The sequence below is a fragment of the Pinus tabuliformis genome, chromosome J (assembly GCF_031772625.1).
Source record: "Pinus tabuliformis cultivar Carrire ecotype Pingquan chromosome J, CPIR1, whole genome shotgun sequence".
NCBI classification, from domain to species: domain Eukaryota; kingdom Viridiplantae; phylum Streptophyta; class Pinopsida; order Pinales; family Pinaceae; genus Pinus; species Pinus tabuliformis.
In genome coordinates this window covers 975,223,604-975,237,775 of record NC_142295.1, presented here as the reverse complement: position 1 = coordinate 975,237,775, position 14,172 = coordinate 975,223,604, and positions in this window count along the sequence as shown.

Genomic DNA, 14,172 nt, shown 5'->3' with positions numbered 1-14,172 from the left:
GTTTCAGTATTGCGCTTTCAAATTTGTCCAGGCATTCATCCACCATTATCACCCCATCATATGTTGGCAGTTCCCTTGCCTCTATTGTCACGCAACGCAACGATCTAATCATCATATTTCAATTCAGCGTTGTCACTTCATGCAACTGGTTCTGCCAGCATTCTACTTATTCATCTGAATCCAAAGTACAGGAATTGTCGCGCTCCCATGAGATTCTCCCATCTGTAGTTGGGTTCACCGGATCCTGGTCTCGTGTCGTTATCTAGTAAATACAATCTAGCTCATTGTCGCGCACTAGTTCAGTGTAACACACTCCGTCAGCTGGGTCTAGTGGAACTACTACGCATAGGGAGTTTTTCTCGAATATCATCTTCTGCTTCTTCAGGTTAATGACTCCATTCATATCAGTGGCCCAATCTATTCCTTGCAATGCGGGATAGGGATTGTTGTCATCGACAATCTTTATTACTTCAAAGTCCATTTGTGTGCTCGCGCCTTCGATATCAACTGTTACCCCTTGCAACCTCCCCATGGGCAAAATCTTCTATTGGTTCGCCATTCGTAATTGAATAGGGGACCACTGTAATGCAGGCCTTCCCATACATTCCCATGTCTACTTCGGTAATACATTCGCATCTGAACCCAGGCCTAGGATTACTTGATCCACTTCATATTCGCTAATATACTCCATCAATCTCATTTCCCTCCCGGTGCACAATGCATGCTTCCCTTATTTCCGGACTACGCGCAGTTCCCCTGATCCCGCACACCTGGTGATCAACTCCTGTATTCCGTTAACTGCCTTATTGTCGTGCAACAGTTTCATGCATGTCTCTAAAAAGGTAGTAAGCATGGAAGGATCCATTCCTAGCTCTGGTTGATCCTTACTACCTGAAGTAGAGGCCTCCACGAAGCTCTTCTTAGCTTCCATGAACGTCTCCTTTGCGTGTTCTAAGTCAAACTCAGGTTCCTTGGTAGGAGCCCTATGAACCCATGTATCTTCCTCAGGTTGCTCCCCTTATCCTCCTTGTGGTTGCACTGCTTCTGAGCATCATGTTCACATTTGGGTCTTGTTCGCGCAGTTCAAATCTCATCATTTGGATATTTTGAGGAGGAGGCTAGAGTACCCCTTTCTCGCACATCTGTGTGATCAATGTAGGACAATCTACCGTTTCATGATCAAACTGAGCATAGTATGAATAGGATACTCTTGTTGGATTGGTACAATCACAGGCGTAGTGCCCTGGTCCTCTGCAATTGTAAAAAATTAACTGTTCGTGGCCCCATTCCTCCTCGTCCTCGACCTCGCCCTTGAAATCCAGCGCACGCCATCCCCGCAACTGGGTCGAGGCCTCTCGTTTTTGTCTGCATTATATAGGCTGGGGTCTGATCCATCATTAACTCATAGCTGTGACAAGTCTGCTCGTCGTGGCCCACTGACCTACAGAAGTTACAAAACAACTGCTGGGGAGTCAGTGTGTATACTTCTGCAACAAATGATAGTTATCCGTCGAGTGTTTTCCTCCTATCTGACATATCATGCACCATAGCATGGGTGTCACCTCGGCCCTGCCTATGCCTCTGGTCTCAACGGAATTGGTCCCCCTCCTGCCAAGTAGTTCATGAATACTGGATAGTGATCCTTGTCATGGCCCTAGCCTTTGCATTTTATGCACCACACTTCGTCATGTGCCTCTAGCCGTGGTGCCCTGTCCTACTTCAAGCTCTGCATTTCCAGGCATAGCTTCTGTAGTTGCATGTGGATTTTTTGAAATCCCAACCCCAGATCTTGTATCAGTGTTTCATGCAATCTCATTGCCATTTCCAATGCTTCAGCTTGGGTTGAAAGCTTCTGTTTAGACATCATCGTCCTCAAGTGTGGTGTCAAATATGCCACAAACCATGAGCGGTGTTGCGCATCCGTTAGCGTCATATTAGCCTCGCAGATCGTACTTTTTAGCTGCTGATCCAGATCCCAAGGGGTCTCACTTAGAAGCATCGCGATCTCTTTAAATCTGATGATTGACTGTGTCTCTGATTTCGACCAGCTAAATTCTCTATTCAACGCATTCTGGATCTTTGCTATTCCTGCATTTGGGTGATCATTAGAGTGCTTGATATACCATGTCAACACACGATCCTGCAATGCGCTCACCAATGTAGCCTTCTTAATGTTGTCGTTTGTGACCCTTTTCACTTCCCACACTGCTCTTACCACAAACCAGAACTGGTCTAGATCCTCATTCCCTACTCCTCTGAATATGAATAGCTTGATCGCACTCGTCATGCTGAACTGCGGGGTTGGTGAAGGTGGAGTGGGTGGAGATGGAGGTGAAGGAGGTGAAGCGGTTGGTGGCATGGGTGGGGGTGGTAACTACGGAATGAGCTGCCTTATCAAACTGATCGCACTTCTCGGAGAGACTCGAGCGAGCTCTTCCTCACTCTCTCGTGAAGATGAAATTAAGGGACTGTTTCCTAATTCCCCACTACCTTTGTAGATACTTCCGCTCTACGTCGTTCCAAACATTAATGTATTCGCATGACCTGCTTTTCACATAACAACATCTTAATCCAGATATTCAAAGATTTAATGTACTTACCTCGCGATCCCTTGAGGAAACGTCTTTCTGCTTCGTTGTAGCTCATGGCCGTGTCTATCGCAAATTCAATGATAAATCCCCCGATTATCTGGTCGAGCCAATGGTCCATAGCTCACGCGATATTATCTTCTGATGCCACTAGTCTGTGCATTGATTCCGGGGTCCACATTATCGATTGGTCGAGCTTACACCTTCCCCGGTTGTCAAGTAACCTCACGATCCACACATACAATTTAGAAGGAAAGGATATGAAGAAGATCTCGTGGATTTTTGTATATACGTAGCGATCCAGCCACCTTTTCTCGGATACCTGTGGAGTTCTGTTTTCCTATGTCACAAACTCGTGAAGCTTCTTTTCCAACCACTCTTCAATTTCCTTCTTTGTTGGGTTCCAATGTCACAACATCATAAATCCCTTAGGTAGATCTCGGTCCCGGCAACATAACCATTTGTTGGCTTGTTGGGGCTTACCCAGGTTCATAAGTGATTTAGCCAAACAAATCCTGAAACTGCCGGCCCTTTCGGAAACAGTCCGCAGTGTGAGGACTGAGGTATCACCCAAGGTAGTATGGGAGGGTGTTGGAACCAGGTTTCCGCACCCTAGGGATGTCTTGATGAAGTCTAGGAAGTTCACGAACCGAACTTGCACGCTTGCGCTGCTCTGCGCGGCCGTCTATCCTTCGCAACTTGTGCAACTACTTCCGTGTAGCTATGCAAAGAGCACGAAGAGGGGTTGTCTAGATCCCTATACCCTACTGTGCTATTATTATAGATCTTAACTTAATTGTGTGGGCCCAATATTCTCATTAATCATTCAACATTCATAACAAGTGCGCGTAATCAAAAAACTGTAAAGAGATGTATAAATATTACAGAAGCAATAGACACAGAATATTCCAGGATCAACTTATCTTTTATTAATTCTTTGTTCAAGTACAATCCCAAATCCGCCCTGCACACTCAGCTGCAAGGGTCCATGCACACATCTGCGGACTCTACCAGGCCTTTACACACTCAGCTGCAGAGCCTCTACCTACCATTGCGACCCAATACACTTTAGCTTTACTTCTATCTTCTAACCATGCCTTCGCATCTATCTTTTACTTCTCAAAACTAAGACTGAATTTACACTTAGAGCCTCGCTCTATTTATACAATCCCATGGTCCGCGGACCATGGGTAGGCCGACATACCATACATTAAATTACATTATTTTAGGGTGGACAACCCTAGACTCTTGCGCTCCGCACCCGCATTTCGTGGGGTCTTTACATTACACTTGACAAAAACTCGAGCTTCAAGCCCCAAAAATTCGCTATGGGGGGGATCCGCTGCCCAACACCTAACAAGGCCCATGATGGTTTAATAGGACCTGATATTTTATCCACCTTCTTTTCCTTTACCATCAATGTGGTTCTAAGCTTCTCTGAACTAGGAGGCACATACCTTGTTGGAGCTCCTTGAGCTAAAGCTTAACACATATCAATAAATGAAGGTGAATATGCAACAATAAATTATATGAAGTTGAAGTAGAAAAAAACTAGTAGTAGGTTCAATCTTTTCTTACCTCTCTTGCTAAAATATTTTATACAATGGATGTGCTACCATATATTTTTTTTAGCTTGAAACAAACTCGCACTCCTAAATGAATAATTGCTAGATGATTTTCTTAAGAAAGGAAAAGGATCCTCATTCTTAGTTTTCTTACACATTATTTCCACCATCCCCAAGCCAACATTGGTCTCTCTTTCCAATTCTTTTTTTGGATGTACTCACTCCTTGACATGCTCAAAGTCCATAAGGTATGCCCAACAAATTGCCCTTAACTTGAAAGCAAGTGCTCTTAAATTGGTTATAACAATAACTACATGTCCAAAGCACATCCCCTTCCCCCTTTAACTTGGTGTCAAGCCCTTGGTGTCCTATGACATGCTTCCACAATGGATATTTTTCTCTTGAGTCCACTTCCTTGTTAAAACAATATTTTTTTTCAACATTTGAAGTTGTTTTTGCAGCCCCACTACTAGTGGATGGAGCACTAGCAAACCCTAAAGAAAATGAAGGAACAGGGGGGGCGGGGGGCATCAATGGAGGCATTCCTCAATTACCTTTGACCTTTTCTAGTTGCCCTTGTGGTGGGCTCCAGTATTGCAGCAATAATGTTGCAACTCTTGGGACTCCCTTCTTTACTTTTATCAACCCAGTAGTTCGTAACAAACTTGGAAGCGACAGTTCCATATGCACAAGTACTAGCTCTTGTCGCAGGCTCTCATTGGATCACCTGGCACAAGTACGCTAGGAGCTTAAGCCAACTTCTATGAGCTCTTAGAAGAAGCTTTTAACGGTGATGGACAAAAGCTAACTCAAAGGAAGCTAGTCTACTCGTAGAAAGAAGCTGAAAGTGGAAAAGGAATGCAAACCCTAGCAAACCCTAGTTTTACAGAATAACCCTACCGGTGCAAGAAAAGAGATGAAAGCAGTGGAAATGGATGCCATTAACTTCTAGAAATGTATAATGCATGTGACTAAGCTACTCTTGCAGTGAAATCTGAAAAAGGAATGTCTTTTTGTATTTTTGAGTAATCTTGTAGAATTATTATGCATGTGCTTAACTGTTTGACTGTGCAGAGGTTGATTGATGGAAGGAAATGGTGAGGGCACTTGCAAGAGGTTGGGAAGGTGAGAAGAGGGCCTAAGGGGTCCCTAAAACCCTTCCAGAGAGTTTCATCGTGGTCAGATCTCGAAAAACCACTCTCGTGATCTTCTACAGGAAGTTTGCAGGGGTTCTACAGGATGTTCCGAAAGGAGATTTTGGAGGGTTGAAGGTGGAAGAAAGGTGGAGAAGTGGAGATGGAGGTTGGATGAGGGTGTGAAGAGGTTTAGAACCTGGCAAATGAAGCTAAGAATTGATGAGGATGGCTGGATTTGTTCAAGGATGGATAGAGCAATGTTGCACAAAAATATGGAAATTAGGTCAAAGTGAGAAAGTGTGGCAAACGAAAGGCAAGAATCTGAGTTAGGGGATGGAACAGGTTGCACTGATGGTGGAAGGGTAGGCAGGGAGGTATCACAAGTGTTCTGCACACTACTTCTTGAAACTGACCAAACAAAGACCATGCAAACCAAATATCTAGCTATTCTAACCTAATTTGACCTAGGAACCAGCACCCATGATGAACAGAAATTCATTGATAGAAAATTATGTAAAATAACTTATGAAAACAAAGCAAGAATAGATCTAAGCATGTAATCACATCTAGTATCAACTTTTGCAACTGAGAAACTAACACTAGCAATTGCATGAAGAAGCAAAAATAGTGTTTTTGTGGCAGCAAGGACACTTGGGTCTCAGCTCATGGTCCCGAGGAGGGAGAGGTGAGATCCAAGGTTGCTTGATGGAATTTTTCAAAGATCTTTTCTGTTTTCAACCTATCAAATCACTCTGAACCACGAAAAGCTCTTTTAATCATCAAAAATGACCTAGATAACCAAGCAAGATTCTAATCTACTAGCAGAAATTATTTTATGAAGACAGTAAAAAAACATATAACAGTACATGGAGGAGGTCCTGGTGCTTGGGTTGGGCCCAACCCCAAGAGCTACAGGCTCCTAAAAAGAAGCTCAAAACTGATGCAACATAAAACTGGTTTCCATTACTCAAAAAACAACCATGTCCAAAATGTGTTACAGCAGAAGCTCCAAAATGGGCTGAGAAACAAAGCAACACTATAGTGCGAAATAAAAATGTTCAACAAGTAACCTACGAAGGCTGGAAGCCTTCCTACTTATGAAATATGAGGACCTCTAGCAGTCCTCCTTAATTCAAGGGGCTCGGCTGCTCAAAACTACAAGTACTCAGCCACTTCACAAAAGCTGCTCGACTGCCCTTGGAAATCAACTTTGGTGGGCTGCTGAACTCCGAGCTGATGGTGGAGAACTTGAGGAAGGGGTCATTTAGTGCAGGAGACACCCTTCCTACGAATCCTCAGCCTTGTCCCCTCGTATTTGGCTGTCAAATGGCCCATAAATGCTTGATCTTGGTCCAAAAGTTGTCCAAAAATCTACAACAAACACGTATTATCCTTCATGGTCAAGTGACTATTCTCATTCATTCAATTAACATAAACATACTTCAAAAGGATACATAAACTATGAAGAATGGTGGATTAATGGAGAACAATAGGCAAAATGAGCCCAATAAGTTACCCATTTTTGGGGCTTATCACCTTGATGAATAAACCATGATTTCTATGAAATGAGAAATAAAATGGATTGTTGTTGGAAAAAACTTGAAGATTGGTGGAAAAATCCACTTGCATAACACTTGGAATCCCTTCAACATTGCATAATAACCCTCAACTACACTCCAAAACATATCACACCTCCAAATTGTTAATTGAAATAAGCTCAAGTAAAGGAAAATTTATGTTTTTATGGGATGCATACCACTTTTACAATTAGCACATGTTTGAATTTTTGGACATGGTGAGGGCACATGTTATATAGGTGTCTTCAAAAATCCATGTTTAACACATATGATATGTGACATAGGGCTTGTTTGTATGTGCTTTGTATCTTATATTTGCATCATATCATTAAGGTGGCCAAGTCTAAAATCTTTCCCTATATCAAATTGCATCTTAAAACACCTACTCCACTCATGAAGTCTTCCTTTCAGAATTTGCAAGTACATGCACTTACTAACAACAAAATCGTCAATTTCACAAACATTTCAACATCTAGTTTAACATCAAGATATCATAGGGAAACACCTTTGCAATTTATGCCCAATGTTAAACTATTAGTTGCTTCAACTTGAGCACTTCCTTAGGTTCCTATCATGGAAATTAAGTAGCATTACTCTAACAATCATTTCATTTTCTATGTGAAAATAGGAAAATAAAACCTAGAGTCATAGAACTTTGTTGCTTGATGCTTGTTTTAAGATCTTTAGAGTTCCCATTGCACAACCATTTACCATTCACAAAAATTTTCTTAATAAGGTGGGGGATTCCAAGTCGCTTACATTCCAAGCAATAAGATGGGGGGTTCCAAGTCCCTTACGTTCCAAGCAATAAGATGGGGGTGAGGGTGGGAGTGAAAACTACCCGTAACTATGCGGAGTACGGAGGAAGAAATGAGGGGGCCGGGCTGAACAAATATCCATTTAAAACATTGTGCATAATGCATAGGTGTGGAGGAAGAAGAATCTTTCTTCCTTTGCACCTTTACACTCTCACATAATGAGATTCCTAGCATTTTGAGAAACAAGGATACAAAGATTTTGTTTTATGTGTTATCATGTCGCAGAATTCAGCCTTTTTTGAGACCAGAAGCAACAACAAGTCTCCCATACATGTCAAATATGCATTCCAACACAACTAGAAGAGCAATTTACTTGAAATTTTACTCAATATTGTTCATTTTTCTCCATAAAATGCAAGGGCATCTCCTCCAATACTTACCCTGATCTCTAAGAATTTCCCTTTCCTTGTGTTTCATCTTTGATGTGCATTCAAGCAGTGGAAGTCACTACACAATTTGTAGATGACATTAATCTACACCATTTTCTTAATAAGGCGAGGAGTTGGAGAGAACTTGCAGAGAAACTAGAGCATTTGAACACTTTCTCAGTTGGATCATGTGAGACTGAATATTTTCTTGGAAATGGAAGCTATGCCCATTCCATGATCAATTGTTGTGGCTTTTCTCTTTGCGCATTCATACAAAATATCTAGAAGGCACAATAACTTCTCGCAAGTGGCAAGTTAATCTTCATGATTTAGGAAGCGATTCAATTAACACATACTCTATGGCCTTGATTTTGTGCTTTATTGAGGGAGAACAAATGGCCATGCCCATTATCTTAATAGTTTTGATCTTTTGGCACATTCTTGAGTTGATGGATCATAATGCAAATTTCATAATTTTGGATTTAGAAACACCATAAAAGCTATATAAATCATATATTTTTAATTAAATTATATTTTTGAAATTCCTACCATTCCAACTAGTTAGAATAGAGAATAAATAATTTCATCAAAGATGTACTTTATATTTTTATCAGCCCCTGTTTGAATCCTTCTTCATACCTATAGAAGCTAAATGTAAATGGCACTCACATTTAGAAATTATTGTAATGACATTTATTAAACATAATTTTACTTCAATTTAATTATTTTAAATTTAGTTTTAGTGTATGATTCCAAAGAGTATAGTTCAGTAAAGGACTTCTACACAATGAACTTCCACCTAAATGGAAATGCATATGAAAAGGAGAGATTGCGAAGGATAGCAATGTGAAGGAGATCTATGTAGAAATTTAATGTGTAGATTCAAAACTACTCATGAAAATTACTAGATAACAAGACTTGAAGTTACTCTACTCATCTGCGGAAAGAAAATCATGATTGAGAACACAAATAATTAACATGCATCAAGATTCAACACACATACATAGAGATTTATATAGGGGAAAGCAACTGCTCAAAACCCCTTACTATCTATATTGCATTAATCAAAGAATAGAGAAGAAATACAATGTTTTCTCAAGCTTGAGAAACCTCTACACTAGTATAATCTATCTCACTGCCTCATAGACTGATGCAAGCCAATACTTAGCCAATTTATCAGTCTGCCAAGATCCTATTTCCTTTCCATATTTGATGAGGAATTAGTCGCCTATTAATAGGGAAATTACTCATTGAGAATTGCGCAATTCCTTTAGGCCCTTATTTGACTGCATGCACCACCTGTACAACTTGGAAAATTCTACAACTAATAGTACACTACCCTTGAACTCCAATCTCAATTGGGTAACTCGAATTCTCTACATGCATGAGTTAATTTAGGTTGATTGATTAGTTTAACTAGATGATCACTCAATGTGAAAAAAGTTACACACCCTTGACTGAACCTCCACTAGTTCTACTAATAGTGAGAACTAGTTACACTGACAATAACTCAAATTAACTGAAATAGATTGCTACAAATTAGCAATCAATCATGTAGAACTGAACTCAAGTGTCTCCAACTCAAATTTACTGAGTTAACTTAGTGACAAGGCCCATGTCACCTTAGTTAACTACCTCTAAGTATTTTGTTGAAATTGAAATTCGAATTTCTCCTAATTTAATCAAGGAAAAATTAAATTAGGATTTTCTTGCTACATTTTCAACACTCCCTCTCAGCAAGAAAGGGATTATTAGATACCCCAATCCTGCTTCTATGGAACTCGAATTTTCCTCTTGAAAAATCCTTTGTCAAAATATTTGCATCTTCTTCCTCTCTCAGAATGTACTACAGAAACATAATCCACCTCTGCACACAATATCGAAGATGGTGATACCGGATGTCGATATGCTTGGATCAATCTTGAAATACTGGATTCTCATACAGTTTGATAGAAATCTGATTGTCACAGTAAATCACTGTAGGATCCATCTTCTAACCAAATAACCCAACAAGAATCTTTCTCATCTAGATAGCCTCACATGTTGCTTGACTACTACACTGATTTGAGTGCCACAAATATTTTCACCCTGTTGTACTAAGAAACTATTACTGAATCAACACTAAAAATTCCTCCTAAAGTGCTCTTCTTGTCTCATGGACTCCCTGCCCAATATATGTCTGTGAAGCCTTGTAGCTTCACTCCTTTTGTTTGTCTGTACCAAAGACAAAACTGAGTAGTGCCTCTAAGGTATCTGAACACATGCTTTGTTGCCTTCCAATACAGTGTGGTTGTCTTAATCATGGCTTGACTAAGTTTTTTTTTTCTTGTCCTGAAGATGAACCACATTAGTTGGTTAAAAATGTCGACCAAACCTCAAGAATGTGATTAATCTAAAAGACAATAATATTATGCATAACACATGTTCAGTCGTGTGTTCACAAAATACATGAGTGAACCCATAAGATGCCTATAGATGGTACCCTCCACTTCCTCTCCTGAAGTGGCATCCTCTTTCCTCCACTTACCTGCTAGAGGAGTGTCCATGGATTTTGTGTTATCCATGCAGAACTTCTTCAGTATCACGTTGGCATACTTTCCCTGAAAGACAAACAATTTCCAATCTCCTTGCCATACTTCCAAAGCGAGGAAATAATGCATGAGTCCCATGTCCTTCATCACAAATTCTCTTGCAATGTCCTCCTTGCAAGATTTGATCAGATGTAAATCACTAGTATTGAACAATTCTCCATAACTGTGTGGAGTGCGGAGGAAGAAATGAGGGGGTAGGGATGAATAAATCTCCATTTAAAACATTTTGCATAATGCAGAGGTGTGGAGGAAGAATAATATTTCTTCCTTCGCACCTTTACACTCCCGCATAATGAGCTTCCTATCGGTTTGATAAATGACGATACGAATATTTTTATTTATGTGTTATCATGGTCGCAGTCCTCAACCTTTTTTGAGACCGGAAGCAACAACAAATCTCCCATCCATTTCAAATATGCATTCCAACACAATGAGAAGAGCGATTTCCTTGAAAATTTACTCAATATTGCTTATTTTTCTCCATAAAATGCAAGGGAATTTCTTCTAATCCTTACCATGCTCTCTGAGAATTTCCCTTTCCTTATGTTTCATCTTTGATGTGCATTCAATTGGTGGAATCTGCTACACAATTTGTAGACGACATTAATCTGCACAATTTTCTTAATAAGGCGAGGAGTTGAAGAGAACTTGCAGAGAAACTAGAGCATTTGAACCACTTTCTTAGTTGGATCACATGAGACTGAATATTTTCTTGGAGATGGAAGTTATTCCCGTGGCATGATCAATTGTTGTGTCTTTTCTCTCTACTCATTCACACAAAATATCCAGAAGACACAATAACTTCTCTTAAGTTAATCCACGTGATTCAGGAAGTGATTCAATTAACAAATCCTCTATGGCATTGATTTTGTGCTTTCTTGAGGGAGAACAAATGGCCATGCTCGTTATCTTAATATTTATGATATTTTGGCACATTTTTGAGTTGATGGATCATAATGCAAATTTGGTCATTCTGGATTTAGAAATGTCATGAAAACTATATAAATCAGATATTTTTTATTAAATTATATTTTTAAAATTCCTACAATTCCAACTAGTTAGAATAGAGCATAAGTAATTTCATCAAATATGGGCTTTAGTTTTTTATCATCTCGTGTTTGATTCCTTATTCACGCCTATAGAAGCTAAATGTAAATGGAACTCACAATTAGAAATTATTGCCAAATGACATCTATTAAACATAATTTTACTTCAATTTAATTATTTTAATTTTAGTTTTAATGTATGATTCCAAAGAATATAGTTCAGTGAAGGACTTCTACACAATGAAATTCCTCCTAAATGGAAATACGAATGTGAAGGAGAGATTGCGAAGGATAAAAATGTGAAGGAGATCTATGTAAAAATTTAATGTGTAGATTCAAAACTGCTCATGAAAATTACTAAATCACAAGATTTGAAGCAACTCTACTCATCTGCGGAAAGAAAATAACAATTGAGAACACAAATCATTAACATGCATCAAGATTCAACACACATCCATAGATATTTATCTAGGGGAAAGCAACTGCTTAAAACCCCTTACTATTTGTATTGAATTAATCAAAGAATAGAGAAGAAATAGAATGTTTTCTCAAGCCTCAGAAACCTTTGCACTAGTATAATCTATCTTACTGCCTCACAGATTAACTCAATCCACTACTTAGCCAATTTATCAGTCTGCCAATCTCCTATTTTCTTGCCCTTTTTGATGAGGAATTAGTCCCCTATTAATAGAGAAATTACTCATTGAAAATTGCACAATTCCTTTAGGCCATTCTTTGACTGCATGCACCACCTATACAACTTGGAAAATTCTACAACTGATAATACACTTCCCTTGAACTCCAATCTCAAATGTGTAGCTCGAATTATCTACATGCATGAGTTGATTTAGGCTGATTGCTTAGTTTAACTAGAAGATCACTCAGTGTGAAAAAAGTTACACACCCTTGACTGAACGTCCACTAGTTCTACTGATAATGAGAACTAGTTACACTGACAATAACTCAAATTAATTGAAATAGATTGCTACAAATTAGCAATCAATCATGTAGAACTGAAATCAAGTGTCTCCAACTCAAATTTACTCAGTTAACTTAGTGACAAGACCCATGTCACCTTTTTTAACTACCTCCAAGTATTATGTTTAAATTGAAATTCGAATTTCTCCTAATTTAATGAAGGAAAAATTAAATTAGGATTTTCTTGCTGCATTTTTAGCACTCCCTCTCAGCAAGAAATGGATTATCAAGTACCCCAATCTTGCTTCTGTGGAACTTGAATTTTCCTCTTAATAAAGCCTTTGTCAAAATATCTGCATCTTCTTCCTCTGTCGGAATGTATTGCAACAACATAATCCGCCTCTACACACAATATCAGAGATGGTGATACCAGATGTTGATATGGTTGGATCGATCATGAAATACTGGATTCTCAAAGAGTTTGATACAACTCTAATTGTCATAGTAAGTCACTATAGGATCCATATTCGACCAAATAACCCAACAACAATATTTCTCATCCATATAGCCTCACATGCTGCTTCACTTGCAACCATGTATTCTACTTTCGTTGACCTGAGTGCCATAAATCTTTGCATCCTGTTGCACCAAGAAACTTCTACTGAACAAACACTGAAAATTCCTCCTAAAGTGCTCTTCATGTTTTATGGACTCCATGCCTAATATGCATCTGTGAAGCCTTGTAGCTTCACTCCTTGTATCTATATGTACTAAAGACCAAACTGAGTAGGGCCTTTGAGGTATCTCAAAGCATGTTTTACTTCCTTCCAATACAGTGTGGTTGTCTTCACCATGGCTAAGCTGGTTAGTTGCATAACACATGTTCGGTCGTGTGTTCACAAAATACATGAGTGAACCCATAAGCTACATGTAGATGGTAGCCTCCACTTCCTCACCTGAAGTAGCATCATCTTTCCTCCAGCTACCTGCTAGAGGAGTGTCCATGGGTTTTATGCTTTCCATGTGGAACTTCTTCAGTATCTCGTTGGCATACTTTCCCTCGGGGACAAATAATTTCCCATCTCCTTGCCATACTTCCAAACTGAGAAAATAATGCATGATTCCCATGTCCTTCATCTCAAATTCTCTTGCAAATTCCTCCTTGAAAGATCTGATCAGCTGCTAATCACTAGTAAGGATCAAGTCATTGACATATAAAAAAAAATCAATAATTTACCTTTTACCACAATGTGATAAACGTTTGCATCTGCTTCACTTTTGGTGAAGCCCAAACTGGTGTGATAGCTATCGATCCTGGTATACCAAGCACGGGGTGCTTGCTTGAGTCCATACGACACTCGATTGAGTCTGCACACATGCGACTCTCTGTCAAAGGTCACGAACCCCTCTGGATGATCAATATACACCTCCTCCTCAATAACTCCATTGAGGAATGTTGTCTTCACATCCATCTAGTGGATGTTCCATCTCACATGCACTTAGAGTGCTAGAATTGACCTGATGGATGTGTACCTTGCTACTAGAGAAAAGGTCTCCTCATACTC